The following is a 14590-nucleotide window of genomic DNA, read 5'->3' as shown; positions in this document are numbered from 1 at the left end:
TAGGGACATGTCAGCCAGGCTCCCTGGCCCATGTTAGCCACACCCCTGTTACCCACACCTCTGATCCCCAGTAGCTAACCCCCTGCCACAAGAAGTTCCACACCTGGAGGTAGTATTCCTGGGGTCAAGATGGACACATGACCAGAAGCATGTCGTATGATCCATCTAAGAACTGTTCCCACAATCATCTACCAATAGGGATGAGTTTGGCCTTCACAGGACTCCCCTATGCAACTATCCTGAAATTGCATTAACCCAACTTGCATTGCATTAACTCGGAGAGAGAGGCTGGTGGAAGTGTTCCCTCTAAGATTTTATGCCCATGAGCAGAGTGAATTTTGTCTTGTGCACCTGTATTGAATTCATGTGTGCTTGTTCGGATGTGTGCCACAGTGGTACCTAAGCTATTAATAAATATCTTATAAATCTCTCCCTTTTCCCTCTGCTGCCATGTCTCCCACCCTCCTCTTGCCCCATCTGCTCCCCTGATGCCTGCTGATGCCCCCTTACTCCTCAACCTCCTCTGCTGTCCTGGCTCCTGCCCTTCTCACCCCCCTCAGACCTTTGGGGACTTGCCTCCCTCCACCCACCTACCCTGCCTCTGTCCTCTGGTGCCCGTCCCTCCCTTCAACGTGTCTGCCCTTTGCTTCACCCCCACAGTTTCCTGGCACCTGCACCTTCCCTTACCCCTGCACCTTCCTGGTTCCTTCCCCTGCCCTCCTTGCCCTCTTATTCTCTGGTACCCACCCCCTCACAACCCTCTGTCCCAGTTCTCCTCATGCCCCTCTGTGCCCTTATACCTGACTTGATCCACCAGATTTTGCTTCGACCCGCCTGGCCCCCCGGTGGCAGTGGCCACTGGACTAACATGAAACCTGGAGGAGGAGGAGGAGAAGATGGCACTGCCAGACTGGGACCCCGTAGGGCAGAGGCAGTCCTGCAGAGGGGAGAGAGGTAGGGGCTGCACGCCACTGGAAGTGGGCCTGTCTGTCCGCTGGCAAAGCTCCAATGGAGCTGCCTACTCACCCTGCTGGGAGGATGGGGGAGGCTGCTGCGCCACATAAGGAGCAATGGCACAAGCCATTTCTTGGTTGCTTCTTCCCGCATGCTGGTGTCCCCATCAAGTAGTGAAATGTCTGGTGGGGCTTTGCCGGACATTTCACTACTTGATGGGGCACTGGGACAGAGTATTTAAATTCAGGATTGTCCTGGAAAATTTGGGACGTATGGTCAGTGTATATTTAGGAAAGCTAGGCACTTAACTTAGTTTCTTGGATCTCAGTGTTGTTCTTGTGTTTTTCTAGGCACTTTAAGTTGGGTGGTGTGTGACTTCTAATGGTAGGAATGGTGTCCTTAGCCTCTGTTTGTCTGGAAATGGATGACATGAGAAGGATCACTGTTTTGTTCATTCCCTCTGGGCCATCTGTTGGCAGACAGGATACTGGGCTAGATGGACCTTTGGTCTGACCCAGTATGGCTGTTCTTATGTCTCTTAGCATTGTAACACCCAAGTCCCTTTGTGGATCCCATTCTTAAATACATTTCTATTCCAGGTTTGTAAGTGCTAATGCAGGATATTTCAAAGCGTGCACTGTAGGAAGGAAGTCTGCCCAAAATATTACCTGGCCAGTTCAAGAGATCCTCAACCTAAACTTTATCACTGCAAGTTGCCACAAAACTTCAGACATATGACATCCCTCACAGTCCTTTGTTGCCACAGATTCAAGGCATCAGCATTATGACAGCACATCAGGAAACTCAGAGATTAACCAGTCTGCCCTTCTAAAGCATTATGGGATGAACACATTTGTCATCTCTGTAGGTTTCATAACCATTTATTCATGATAAATACTTCTCAGTATTTAACTTTTCTGTCTTTCAAAGGGGGATAATGGTACTATGCTCCTTAGTAAAACACTTGAGAGCTACTGATAAAAAGTGCTAAGTATTAGGAGTAGTAGTAAGCAGCACCTTTAGGCACTATCTTAGAAAAAAATAATAGGAGTAGTACTATAGGAAATGTGCATGGGCGGTTGGTGAAGGTAGGGCTGGAGGAGGCAAGCCCAGCCCTACCTCCAGCATCACCACTTCTGCTGAGGCCCCGCCCCCCACTGGGAGTGGAGATGAGCGGGCAGATGCACATGTGATCACCCCAGCCTCCCCAGCCCTGGAGCACTGGGGGAGGGAGAAGGGCATGTGGTGCGGCCCTAGTCTCCCTAGCCCCGGAGCACTGGGGGAGGGAGGAGGGTGCTCAGCACAGCCCCAGCCCCGGGGGAGGGAGGGCACATGGTGTCCCTGCCTCCCCAGCACCAGGGACGGAAGAGGGTGTATGGTGTGGTCCTAGAGCACCAGGGAGGGAGGAGAGTGCGTAGTATGGTCCCAGCCTGGAGCATTGGGGAGGAAGAAGGCCATGTGGCTCCAGGGAGGGAGGAGGGCGTGCAGCTCCAACCTCCTGCCCTGGATAATGGAAGGACAGGCGCTGGGGACATCAGCACTTTGCCCCCAGAACGCCTACAACTGGCTTTCTGGGGGCAGTGCCTGGTGGTTTGGGAAGGCAAAACCTTCCGCTGCCTAGGCTACTAGACACCCATGGAACTGTGTGCTGGATTTCACTATCCAGAATCCTTGATGTATGTGAGATTTGTCTGTTTTGTGAGTGGAAAAATGAAGTATGATGTATGTTAGCAGTATAATTCTAGAATTCTGATGTTTCTTACAAAATCAAATACTTCCTGGAGAGTTTACTACAGTTTGGGGATGTAATAATGTAGTCGATTAACCAATAAGCAAAAGCTTATAGGTAAATGCTATAGACTACACACATTTCCTCCCTCCTCTTTCCAGTAAATTTTTTAGCAGGTTGGCCAGCACCCTGGCTTAGTCCTGGCTTGTGATGAGTCTGGGACAAACACCCATTGTGGCTCTGCATTTAAAGTATATTAGAAGCCAGGCAGGCAGCCCGGCTCAGTTCAGGCTTGCACCGGGTCTGGGAGTTCAGTCCTCTCACCCCCCGTCAGGGCAGCAACAGACATAGACAGCAGTATGGGGTGACACGCAACTGGTCTATGAGGACCAGCGCCCACCTGGCACCACGCACTGCTGCCTCTGATACAGAGGCAGTAGCACAGAGTGGCAGGGGCTCCTCGGTAGTGGGGCCGGAGTGCACTAGCTGCTAGCCCCACTCCCGGGGACTATAGGATAGTTGAGTAACCAATACGAATTCACGAGGTTAATCGACTATTCAATTAACTGATATTTAACATCCCTACAACAGTCATTTTTTTCAGTGCCCAGATACAACGATATGAGGCAAGGATAGAATGACTGCCCAGCTTCATATTCCCCTTCTTTTACTAGTGTGTACATTATGGGCATAAGAACACTGGGGGATCCAGTGGATATATTGTACTGTACTTAGATTTTCAGAAAGCCTTTGACAAGGTCCCTCACCAAAGACCTTTAAGCAAAGTAAGCTGTCATAGGATAAAAATAAAGGTCCTCTCATGGATTCATAACTAGTTAAAAGATAAGAATCAAAGGGTAGGAATAAAAGGTCACTTTTCAGAGTAGAGAGAGGTAAATAATGATGTACCCCAGGGATCTGTACTAGGACCAGTCCTATTCAACATATATGATCTGGAAAAGTGGGTAAACAGTGAGGTGGCAAAATTTGCAGATACAAAACTACTTCAGATAGGTAAGTCCCAAGCAGATGGTGAAGAGCTACAAAAGGATCTTATAAACTTGGATGAGTGGGCAACAAAGTGGCAGATGAAATTCAGTATTGATAAATGAAATGTAATGCATATTAGAAAACATAATCCCAACTATATATATAAAATAACGGGGTCTAAATTAGCTGTTAGCATTCAAGAAAGATATCTTGGAGTCATTATGGATAGTTCTCTGAAAACATCCATTCAATGTGCAGCAGCAGTCAGAAAAGCAAACGATGTTGGGACTCATCAAGAAAGGCTAGTTTTTCAGTGTTTTATTAAATGACATTCCTGGCTTAGCCAAAAGCAATTAGAATAATAGAGTACAATTAAGGCCAGGTCTATAGTAGAAGATAAGTTTGAATTAAGATATGCAACTCTGGCTATGGTAATTGTGTTGCTAGAGTCAGCGTACCTTGATTCGAACTTTGTCACCTTCTCCACAGCGGGAGGTTGATGGGAAAAACACTCCGATTGACTTCCCTTACTCTTCACAAGGAGTAGGAGTACCAGCGCTGATGAGGGCACCCTCAGCGTTCGATTTAACAGGTCCTTATTAGATCCACTAAATCGAATGCCAGAAGATTGACCTCCGGAGTGTCGATCTGCTGGTAAGTATAGATGTGACCTAAATTATCTAAATATTCTTCAACCTGATTTTGTATACAATTTTTGTACTATTTTTTCAAAGACAGCATAGTGCTTTCACACAAAGGAAAATAACTTGTATGACTCTGTGTAACAGTGCCATTTGGTAATCTCCACCATAACATCTTATTTAACTATAAAGCTTAGGAGGAAAGCTCTTTTTTTGTTAACGAGTCAACACTTCACTCATTCAGTTAAGGGAAGAGAAAATTCATAGAAAACACAGAGAGGCAACAAAAATGGAAGAGAAAAAATATGACATTCCTGACAGCTCATGGCAAAAAAAGAAAAGTTCACCAAAATATTTTTGCTGTGTTTCATCACAATTAAATAAAAACTTTGATCAGCTTTAATTTTTGGTACATTTAAATTTAAAAAAAAAAAAAACCTACCCCTCAATAACAATGAAAATCAAGCATTTTTTCAAATGATAAAGGAACAAAAAGGGAAATAAACTCCATTTTTAATTTTACTGTTGCAGCAGATCTGCTTAAAGTTTAGTTGCCAGCCCTAATTCACATAGCTCCCCCCCCCCCACAACAATATAGGTCTAAAAACAAATAAGTTGGGGCTCAGATTACATCCTGCAATAAGCTTTGTACGAGTCCACCTACACAGAACTTACTGGCAGGATTGGGCTGCGAGACTGCAGAGAGAAACATTTCTTATTTTCCTTAAGTCTAAATAAACAATATAGAATTTAAAAATCCATGCAGAAAAACAATAGTCATCACAATTCTTACAGCATAGGGTTATTTACAGTGTTTTATATTTACCCTCTCATTTCAAATATTATTATTATTATTATTTATATTGTGGAAACACCTAGAAGCCCTAATCTCATATCAGGCTCCCATTGTGCTAAGTGCTGAACAAATACTGTACAAGACAAAAAGATGGTCCCTGCCTCAAAAAGTTTACAAGCTGAGTACCAGACCAGAGACAAAGGAAGATAGATGGAGGAGCATAAACAATGAGGTAATACTGATAATCATTTAATAGTTCAAAAACAAACAGAAAAACTTCCAAAGATTTAATTCCCTAATACTTTGGTTTTTCGCATTTTTAAATTGGATATTAAAGATCTTGAAAGTGGACTGAAGAATAAAGATGGTATACCTAAGGCAGTGGTCACCAACCAGTAGATCGGGATCTACCAGTAGATCTTGGAGCCTCTGACAGGTGATCCTGACTGGTTTGGCAGGGAGGCTATCAAGTGCCGCATTTCAGCTGCCCCTCCCCACAGTGCCCTGCTGCTCCTGCTCAGAGCTGCACCCTGGGAGCCTCCTGCTTGTTGTTCAGAGTAGGGGATACAGAAGCACGGGGGCATTGATGTCACTCTGACCCTGTCCCCTGTACCTTATATTCTCAGAGTGAAGAGGATGGGGCCTAGGTGAAGGGGCAGGGCAGGGGTATTTGGATTTGAGGTAGATCTTGGACTGACTTAAATTCAGAAAAGTAATAGAAATGTAGCCATGTTAGTCTGGTGTAGCTGAAGAAAAATACAGGACTATGTAGCACTTTAAAGACTAACAAGATGGTTTATTAGATGATGAGCTTTCATGGGCCAGACCCACTTCCTCAGATCAAATAGTGGAAGAAAATAGTCACAACCATATATACCAAAGGATACAATTTAAAAAAAAATTGAACACATATGAAAAGGACAAATCAAATTTCAGAACAGAAGGGGGATGCGGGGGGGGGGGGGGGAGGGGAGAGGTAAATGTCTGTGGGCTAATGATATTAGAGGTGATAATTGGGGAAGCTATCTTTGTAATGGGTAAGATAACTAGAGTGTTTGTTGAGACCTACCCGTAAAGTGTTGAGTTTTAGCATGAATGACAGTTCAGAGGATTCCCTTTCAAGTGCAGATTTAAAAGGTTTTAAACTGTTTTTTCTTTGTGATCCTGTTCCAGTATAGGCTGTAGTTTATTGATAATGTGTTGGACAGGTTTAAGTTGGGGGTTGTAGGTGATGACAAGTGGTGTTCTATTGTTGTTTTTCTTGGGTCTGTCTTGAAATAGATGGTTTCTAGGTATTCGTCTGGCTCTTTCAATTTGCTTTTTTATTTCTCCGGGTGGGTAGTTGAAGTTTATAAATGCTTGGTAGAGATCCTGAAGTTTCTGGTCTCTGTCAGTGGGATTAGAGCAGATGCGGTTGTATCGAAGGGCTTGGCTATAGATGATGGATCATATGGTGTGTTCTGGATGGGAGCTGGAAGCATGTAGGTAACTCTATGAGTCAGTGGGTTTACTCGAACAGGATACCAAACTCCAAGAGGCTCTGGGAGACAGACCCATAGTCTCCTATAGACAACCACCTAACCTCAAGATGATTCTTACCAACAACCACAGGACATACCACACTTTTGCCATTTGTCTTTCACCTTGTGTTCTTGATCAAACTTCTACCATCACCTACTTTCATCTGCTACCATCTGTTCTATTTTCTGTCCTTCCTCATTCTGTCCTGTATTCTCCAGCCAGCCTCCCTTTACCCTCTTGTTCTGTTACAAGCTAAACTCTATCTTTTTCCTAGCTACTTATACCTTTGTCTTTCTGCATTACATGCCCCAATGTTGTAAACTACTGAGTAGACAAGGAGGAGCATTTTCAGTAGGCATATGTTACACATTTAAATGAAAGAAGATTTCAAAACATGAAAATGAATTTGAAAACATCTCGTCTACATGGCATACTCCTTCCTCCCAAAGCATGAGAGATTTTAAAAGCAGATTTAAGCTGATACCAATTAGGGAGTCCCTCTCACTCAATTACTTGATTGTGAGTCTTGGAACAGGTCTAAATGATTACTTAAATTTATTCTCCAGTTTAATTCAATCAAATGCTCACATTGCAGGAAGTACAGTAGTTATACATAAAAGACTGGCTGCATTGTATTAGAAATCTATTTAGATTTTCACATTCTGTGTTTGGTTGGACTGAAACAGCTCCAATTTGCACTTCATCCTTCTGCATTTTCCATTTCTATTACCCTCCCCTGCACATAACTCCATGGGACGAGCTGCTTCTGCAAATTTGGCAGCATCTTAGCTGCTTCTGTTTATAAGGAAAGATCCCAGCACCTAGAAGGAGGAGAAAGCACGACTGAGGTTTCTCATTATTATATTACTCTTGAACAGTCCAGAGAATTTCCTGGATGACTAGCACATTATTGAATGTGAAGTTGTCTTTCTGTGTACCCTGTACTGGTCTTTCCCTTGTGGGAGGGAACAGAGGTATTGAAAGGACTACTTTGCCCATCTACACCACAAACACCTTCTTCCACCTCAAAGAGATTGGAAGCCTGTCTTCTTGAGAGCTCAATCACAGGGATAGCATGAATGTTTCCAGGAGGTAAGTTACTTGTTATATTCCTACAGGCAGATAGGTAATGGGGGGCGAGGGGCAAGACAAACTGCTTGAAAATTATAGCGATTTTCTTGTGATCTAAAAAATTTTACAGCTAGATATTAATTATTGGTATTTTATTTGTTGCTGTATAAAATGTATGACAGCCCCAGACCTAAGTAATTAATTTAAGAATCATAGAAGCATTTTTCATCGATTGAAAAATAACATATGCAGAGCTCTTGTTTCAATGGTGGAATTCCTTCAGCAGTCTGCATTTCCTATTAGCCATCTCTAATCATTAGCTCTAAAAGCTCTTTTTCTTAGTATATGACAATCATATATCTGTGTGCTTAAGAGCTCTTTACCCAAAGACTGTGTTTGCATTGTTGTACTACTGCTGGTGCCAGTGCTCAATATATAATGAAAGAGGTGCTGGTGTTTAAACAACTTTTTTCCTTTGATTATTGAGGCAACAAGCTGAAGGTGCTGGGGCTATGAACTGTCAAACTTAATTAAGCACTGCCTACTGCTCTTACACTAATGCTAGTAATGGTGGGAAGACTAGTGTAGACTAGAGTTTTACTATCATACCATCTAGTCTTTCTCAGAGTGGTTTTAGGCATAATGATGGTTAACACAATGGTGGCTGGTCTTCTGTCTTTTCTGTTGCACCATATTCAGATGGAATTATGGATAATCAGCATTTCACAAGATCAGGCCTACAGTGTCTGTAGTAACCACCTATAACTGATGTAGCAATAAAAAAAATATGAAAATGTTAGCCTTAATTCCCCTGTGCTTCAGTTTCCTTCTCTGTAAAATGGGGATGATAATAACAATACCTACCTCACAAAGGTGTTGTGATATTTAATGCCTGCAAGGTATTCTGAAACCAGATACAGAAGGTGGTATGAAAGTGCAAAATATTATCATTCTCAATATAGTTACCACTGGACATATGCTCACAGTGCAGTTGCCACTGATTGGTACCACTGGGTAAGGATTTTTCTAAGAGTGACCGTCTATAGTAAAACAGAATTGGACATACATTGCCAGAGCGATATGAGGAAGCTGTACCTCTTCTTGTGGATAAAAGAGGATTTCAGTTTCTAATGCTTTGATACATTTTATGAACACTGAAAAACGAAAGAAAGAAAGAAAGAAAGAAAGATGTTTCACAAAGTTGAATAAAATGAACAAATAAATGCATAGTAATGTTTGCCAAGAGCACAGTATGTTGACTAATATTCACTCAGCCTGTCAGTGTTAGGGATGTGCAAATGGCTGGCAAATGTTCCATATTTCCAATTATGGAGATTTCCCTACTAGCCCTATGCAGTTTGAAGTTGTGTACCAAATCTGTTTAATGGTTTAATTTGCCTCCTGGATTTCACTCTCATATTATAATATTCTTAATTAAAAGTACTACTTTTAATCCTAGATATTTTTTTTTTGGCAGAATACATTCTCTCCGTGCTCACAGACAGAAAGCTCCAGCACACACTGGGGAGAACTGGCAGAATTCCTGTGGCTCCAAACAGTGCTGTAGTGATGAACTAGTTACACTCCATACACTCTACACAGTGATCATCATGGTTATCTTAATGGCAATTTGGGGAGCCTGGGCAAGGAAAGATGCCTATTTATAGCTGAAAAATGTGTCTCTGACAAAAACTTAGAGACTCTCATGAGGATTAAAAAGACAAAAGACGGAACAAAACTCACAATCTTTGAAAATTAAAGTTCATCTTTAATTGTAAAGGCAAAATTGCTTCTGCCAGTGGATTTTAATCCACTTTGTTTGAAAAAGTACAGAACAAGACTTCAGTGAGAAAATGGAATATTAGTAATATAACACTGTTCAGTGTAACAATGGTATACATGCATAAATGAAACTGCATTTTAAATACAATCTGATGGGGAATATGATTAGAACTTTTATTTGCCATGGTATTTATGTGTGTTCCACTTTTTGACTTGAGTTGCTCGTTTGTTTGCATTTTTATATTATAGAAGAGGTTGTGATAAGACTGGTGGGGCCTACCTGGTTACGAGCAAGTAAAGACCTCTGATTTAGCTGAGTTCTCAACTCAGTTGCTAGAATGAAGGATTATAGTTTGATTTAGGCAGTTCTGTTTGGTGTTATGTTAATGTAGAAATCACTTTTTTCTTAAAATCTGTACAGGCTCAGGAATAAACAGTGGAGAAAACTATATTTGTAAGAGTCTTTTGTTAATGTACCAGATAGCCTATTAGCAGTTTATACCATTATATGAAATATCAGAGGGGTAGCTGTGTTAGTCTGAATCTGCAAAAGTGGCGAGGAGTCCTGTGGCACCTTATAGACTAACCGAAGTGTTGGAACATAAGCTTTCGTGGGCAAAGACCCACTTCGTCAGATGCATGCATCTGACGAAGTGGGTCTTTGCCCACGAAAGCTTATGTTCCAACACTTCGGTTAGTCTATAAGGTGCCACAGGACTCCTCGCCATTATATGAAATCTCATCCTTAACCACTGCCTGCCCTTTGCTAATGATTTAATTACAGTACCTCAGCTAGGTAATAGTGGCCCACATACCAAGAACACATCGATGACTGAAAAACATTTTGAATACTTTACACACGATACTTTAGAGATAATTGGTTCTATAAATATTCTAATAATTATTAGCTATGGATATTTTTCTTCTGAGTTTAGACACACAAATTTACCTATTTTTTTACTTGTCACTTGTCCATTCTTTAATAGATGTTAATTTGTTTACACAGAGAGTGTATATCAAACAGTATTGATGCAGGCCCATGAATTTCAATGGAACATCTTATACATCTGTCCATATGTATGTCTGCTGCTTTGCTGAATGCATACCATGTATCCATAGTACACTGACAAGGAATAGAAACCAGAAGTGGGCAAAACCTCTTCAGGAAAGACAATATGAATATACATCAGGAAGAGTTTACCAAAACTGAGCTACTTGAATAAAAAGTAACTATCAAGGATTAGAAGATGAAGAACAAATGAATTAAAGTGAAGAAAACAAGGAAAAACTATGATTGACCAAAGAGCCATCTCTTGCTTCAAACATCGTTGCTATTACTCTAAGTATAAATAGACACACAAAAAGTGTTGCATTTAGAATAAGTAACTGCAGGCAGGAAGGTAGTTCACAGGTCCAGAAAGTACTGCAAGAGCAGCTGGTGCTTCAGAGGAGATTATTAGGTTTCCAGGTTTGCCGTTCTTCCCACCTTGATTGGTCTTTGAGTAGGAAAGAAGCATAGAGGTTTAGAGGCGAGAGCAGAGGACCAGCAAAGCACAGCAAAAGCTTCCAGCTCTATCCTGTTGCAAGAATCTCTTTGCTGATGCTGGAAAACAGAGAAAGACCTGTACATTTCAGAGAAAATGGAAGCAATACATACCACAAGTGACTTGGTTTGCAATGGTGAGGAGAAAGTGAGAATCAGCAGGAACTGATGGAAAAGAGATCTGGGTAGTGGTAAAAGTAGCACAACATGGTAACAGGAGAATTTCAAAGTTATTCAACAGAAGCCTACAATTTTCTGTGCTTTCTGGCTCATTCAAATAGTGCTACATACATGTGGCATCTACTGCCAACTCACTGGATCGTGGAAAGTCACTTAACCTATATGCTTCAGAATTTCCATCTAGAAAGGAGTATTATGTCTCTATCATAAGACTTGTTGTGATGGTAAACTATTGAACAATAATAACTTTGAATTCCTCTAAAAGCTTCTTTTAAGTTTTTATATATTTTTTTCTATAGAACATGCTCTTCATTTGCTGTCTTGGTTTTGATCTCATCATGCACATACAATGCCCTTTATATTAAGTAACTTTTTTAGAAATTCATGAATACTAAGAAAATATGACTTACTAACACTAGTATGATGCTGAAATCATACTTGGCAATAAAACAAATTATGTATGAAAAGCTATTACGTTGACTTTTTTTTTTTTTGAAGAAATGCACCACATGAGTGTTTTATGGAGAGTTCTAAATTGAGTTGCCTTATTAAGTTAAAATATATCTATTATTTGTTGATATGAAAGTTCACCACCCACTTATGAAGGGTATTCTACCTTTAATCTTTCCTCCATAGTTCAGAAGAAATCTATATTCAATTATAGTCTTCCTATTTTGTACATCTATAGCACCTTTAATTTGAGGGTCTCAAAGCATTTGCAAATGTTAATTTTCAGTACTAGTTCAGCTCATTGTCATCTCCATTTTGGATGGAAGTTAAAAAATTCTGTGGCAGAAACAAGAACACAATCCAGAATTCTAACCCATAGTCCTGAGAGATATCCACTGGTCTATGCTTCACTTCATACTTTTTCCAAACTGTATATTTTCTGAAGATCAGCTATGCTTCACATATATTTTACAAATACCAGAATAGACAAGAGAATTATGACGAATCTCAAATAAAGGGACACCACATAATTACACTGCCCCAAAAGCAGATCATGGACTGAATTGTGACTCAGAGTCATGGTTTAGTCCCTGGTTCTTCCTTGGTCCAAGGAGGAAGTAAACTCTTTTTCTTAGTGTAGCTTATTTCTCCTCTGTTCCAGAACAAATGCACTGGACAGTGTGTTAGACTCAAGGGATTGGAATCAGTGCTTATCCATCTGCATGGGAATCATAGAATCATAGAGCTCCAGAGGGGTAGCCAAGTTAGCCTGTAACTGAAAAAAACTTAAAAAACAATGAATAGTCTTGTAGCACCTTAGAGACTAACAAAACATGTAAATGGTATCATGAGCTTTCCTGAGCACAACCCACTGCAGAAGTGGGTTGTGAAGCTCATGACACCATCTACATATTTTATTAGTCTTGAAGGTACTATAAGACTATTCGTTGTTTTATTCATTTTTCAGTTTTAACATTTTTTTGTATGGAAAATATAAGACTGATGCAATAGGTTGTGTGATGTGTTAGAAGTTAATCTAATATATGAGAAATCCTATATATGAATAGAAATGTAACATTTAGCTAGATTTTTTTTTATTGTGTTTATCTACTGGTGCAAGATTATCCCCTGTAACAAGTAATACATTTAATAGTACTTCACATTTCAGTGTGTTTGGGATATTCTTTAATGGAAAATGTATCTTAACAAATGACCTTATTAAAACCAATTATTTAGAAGAAACTGTGAAAGAGGTACTGACCTAATATTTATTTCATCTTCGGGCGATTGTACATGCTCCTTCTCCTATTCCAGTGTTTGTGCACTTCAATGCACAGTTAGAGAGTTTTTCCTGTAGCCATGCCTGTTGGGACAGCACAAGTGCAATCTGCTGCCTTGCCTATCACTCACAGACATGAATGGCCAAGCTATCCTAGGCCCCCTCCAGTTCCGTCCTACTTCCAGTTGGTCCTGGAACTAAGGGTGCTGGAGATGCTGCCACACCTCTTAACTTGAAATGGTTTCCATCATAAATAGGGTTTACAGTTTGGTTCAGTGTTTCTTAGCACCCCCCCATACAAATTGTTCCAGCACCCTTCCTGCCCATGGCAATTGTTGGAGCTGTCTTCTTGCTTCTGAAATCTTTAGTCAAAACCTCTAAATAGTACCCGTTGTATATTTAGGGTCATTCAGTCGTTACTTAATTAAAAAATGTTTTATTTGGTTCTGACGCCCCGCTTGGGTACCAGACCTAGTACCAGAGATGTGCCATATTCTCTGGGTTTCAAGCTCTAACACTCTCGTGGTAAGGCAATGCCTAGTAGTGACCCTCACTTCAGCTGCCTTAAGTGCTTGTGTGGCATTTAAAAGGGCTTTTAGACCCATGCTAAAAAAAGATGCCCGTCAAAATAAAGTATCTGCTGGAATGGCCAGAAATGTTGATTCTCAAAGAAGACTTAGAGCTGCTGGTTCTCATGGATTGCGGCCTTTCTGTGTTTCTCCAGGGCCAGCAGCACAGCTATCTGCCCTTGCTAGCAGCCACATACTTATGCCCTTATCAGTTATGCTGTTCTGAGATGGGAACATGTTGTATTGAGCATTGGGTTCCTGACTTTTCCAATATTGGCCAGACATGCCATGTAGAATACAGAGAGGAATTGTCACATTTGGCCACAACAGTGGTAGAGGTGACTATAATAACTACTGTGACACACCTATCCTATTCTCCTGACTTAACTTTTTTCCCAGGTTTTGTGGAGGGAAGATATTAGGCTTGTTAGGAGAATTCCAAGCCTGTGCCCAGACCGAGACGCAAATCCAAGTCACATTGTGCAAGCCATCTGTTTGGATTTTTGCTTGTGAGGGTCAATAGGAGATCTGTAAAACTCTGTGTTTTGTTTAGCAGCTGAATTCTGGATTTGAGGCTATTCACATCTAATGTGTTCAGCAATCCAAAGATAATGCTGTTGAGTGTGTTTCTTTTAAAACTGAAAATAAACAAACTAACTAAATAAATCTCCTGCCTCACAGAGCAAAATTTTCCACTGGGCTCTAATGCTTGAATCTATAAAGGATTTATTGCCTTTTTTGTTAAAAGAATAAAATATATCATTCAGCTCTCAGAGCAAATCATAATACAGCACTTAAACCAAAGAAACACAACAGCAGCATCATTTAAACATTATTAAAACAGTTAATAAAAATGCATACAATCATAAGCTGTTTATACTTTTTGCACCTATGGACATGACAGCCAGACAAAAGAGAAAATGCCAACACAAGTTTGGAAAGTATGCATCAGTTATTACGTAGTGATTTTTTTGTTAATTCATTTGTTTATGTTAAAGAGGCTTGAATTGATTTTTTGCACATGTTCAATAAAGGATGTGATTTTAACATACCTGCCTGCTGTTATTTTAAACTACCAAAAACGT

Source organism: Pelodiscus sinensis, chromosome 1 (genome assembly GCF_052426305.1).
Source record: "Pelodiscus sinensis isolate ZL-2025 chromosome 1, ASM5242630v1, whole genome shotgun sequence".
Taxonomy (NCBI): Eukaryota; Metazoa; Chordata; order Testudines; family Trionychidae; genus Pelodiscus; species Pelodiscus sinensis.
Note: the sequence above shows the minus strand (reverse complement) of the source record.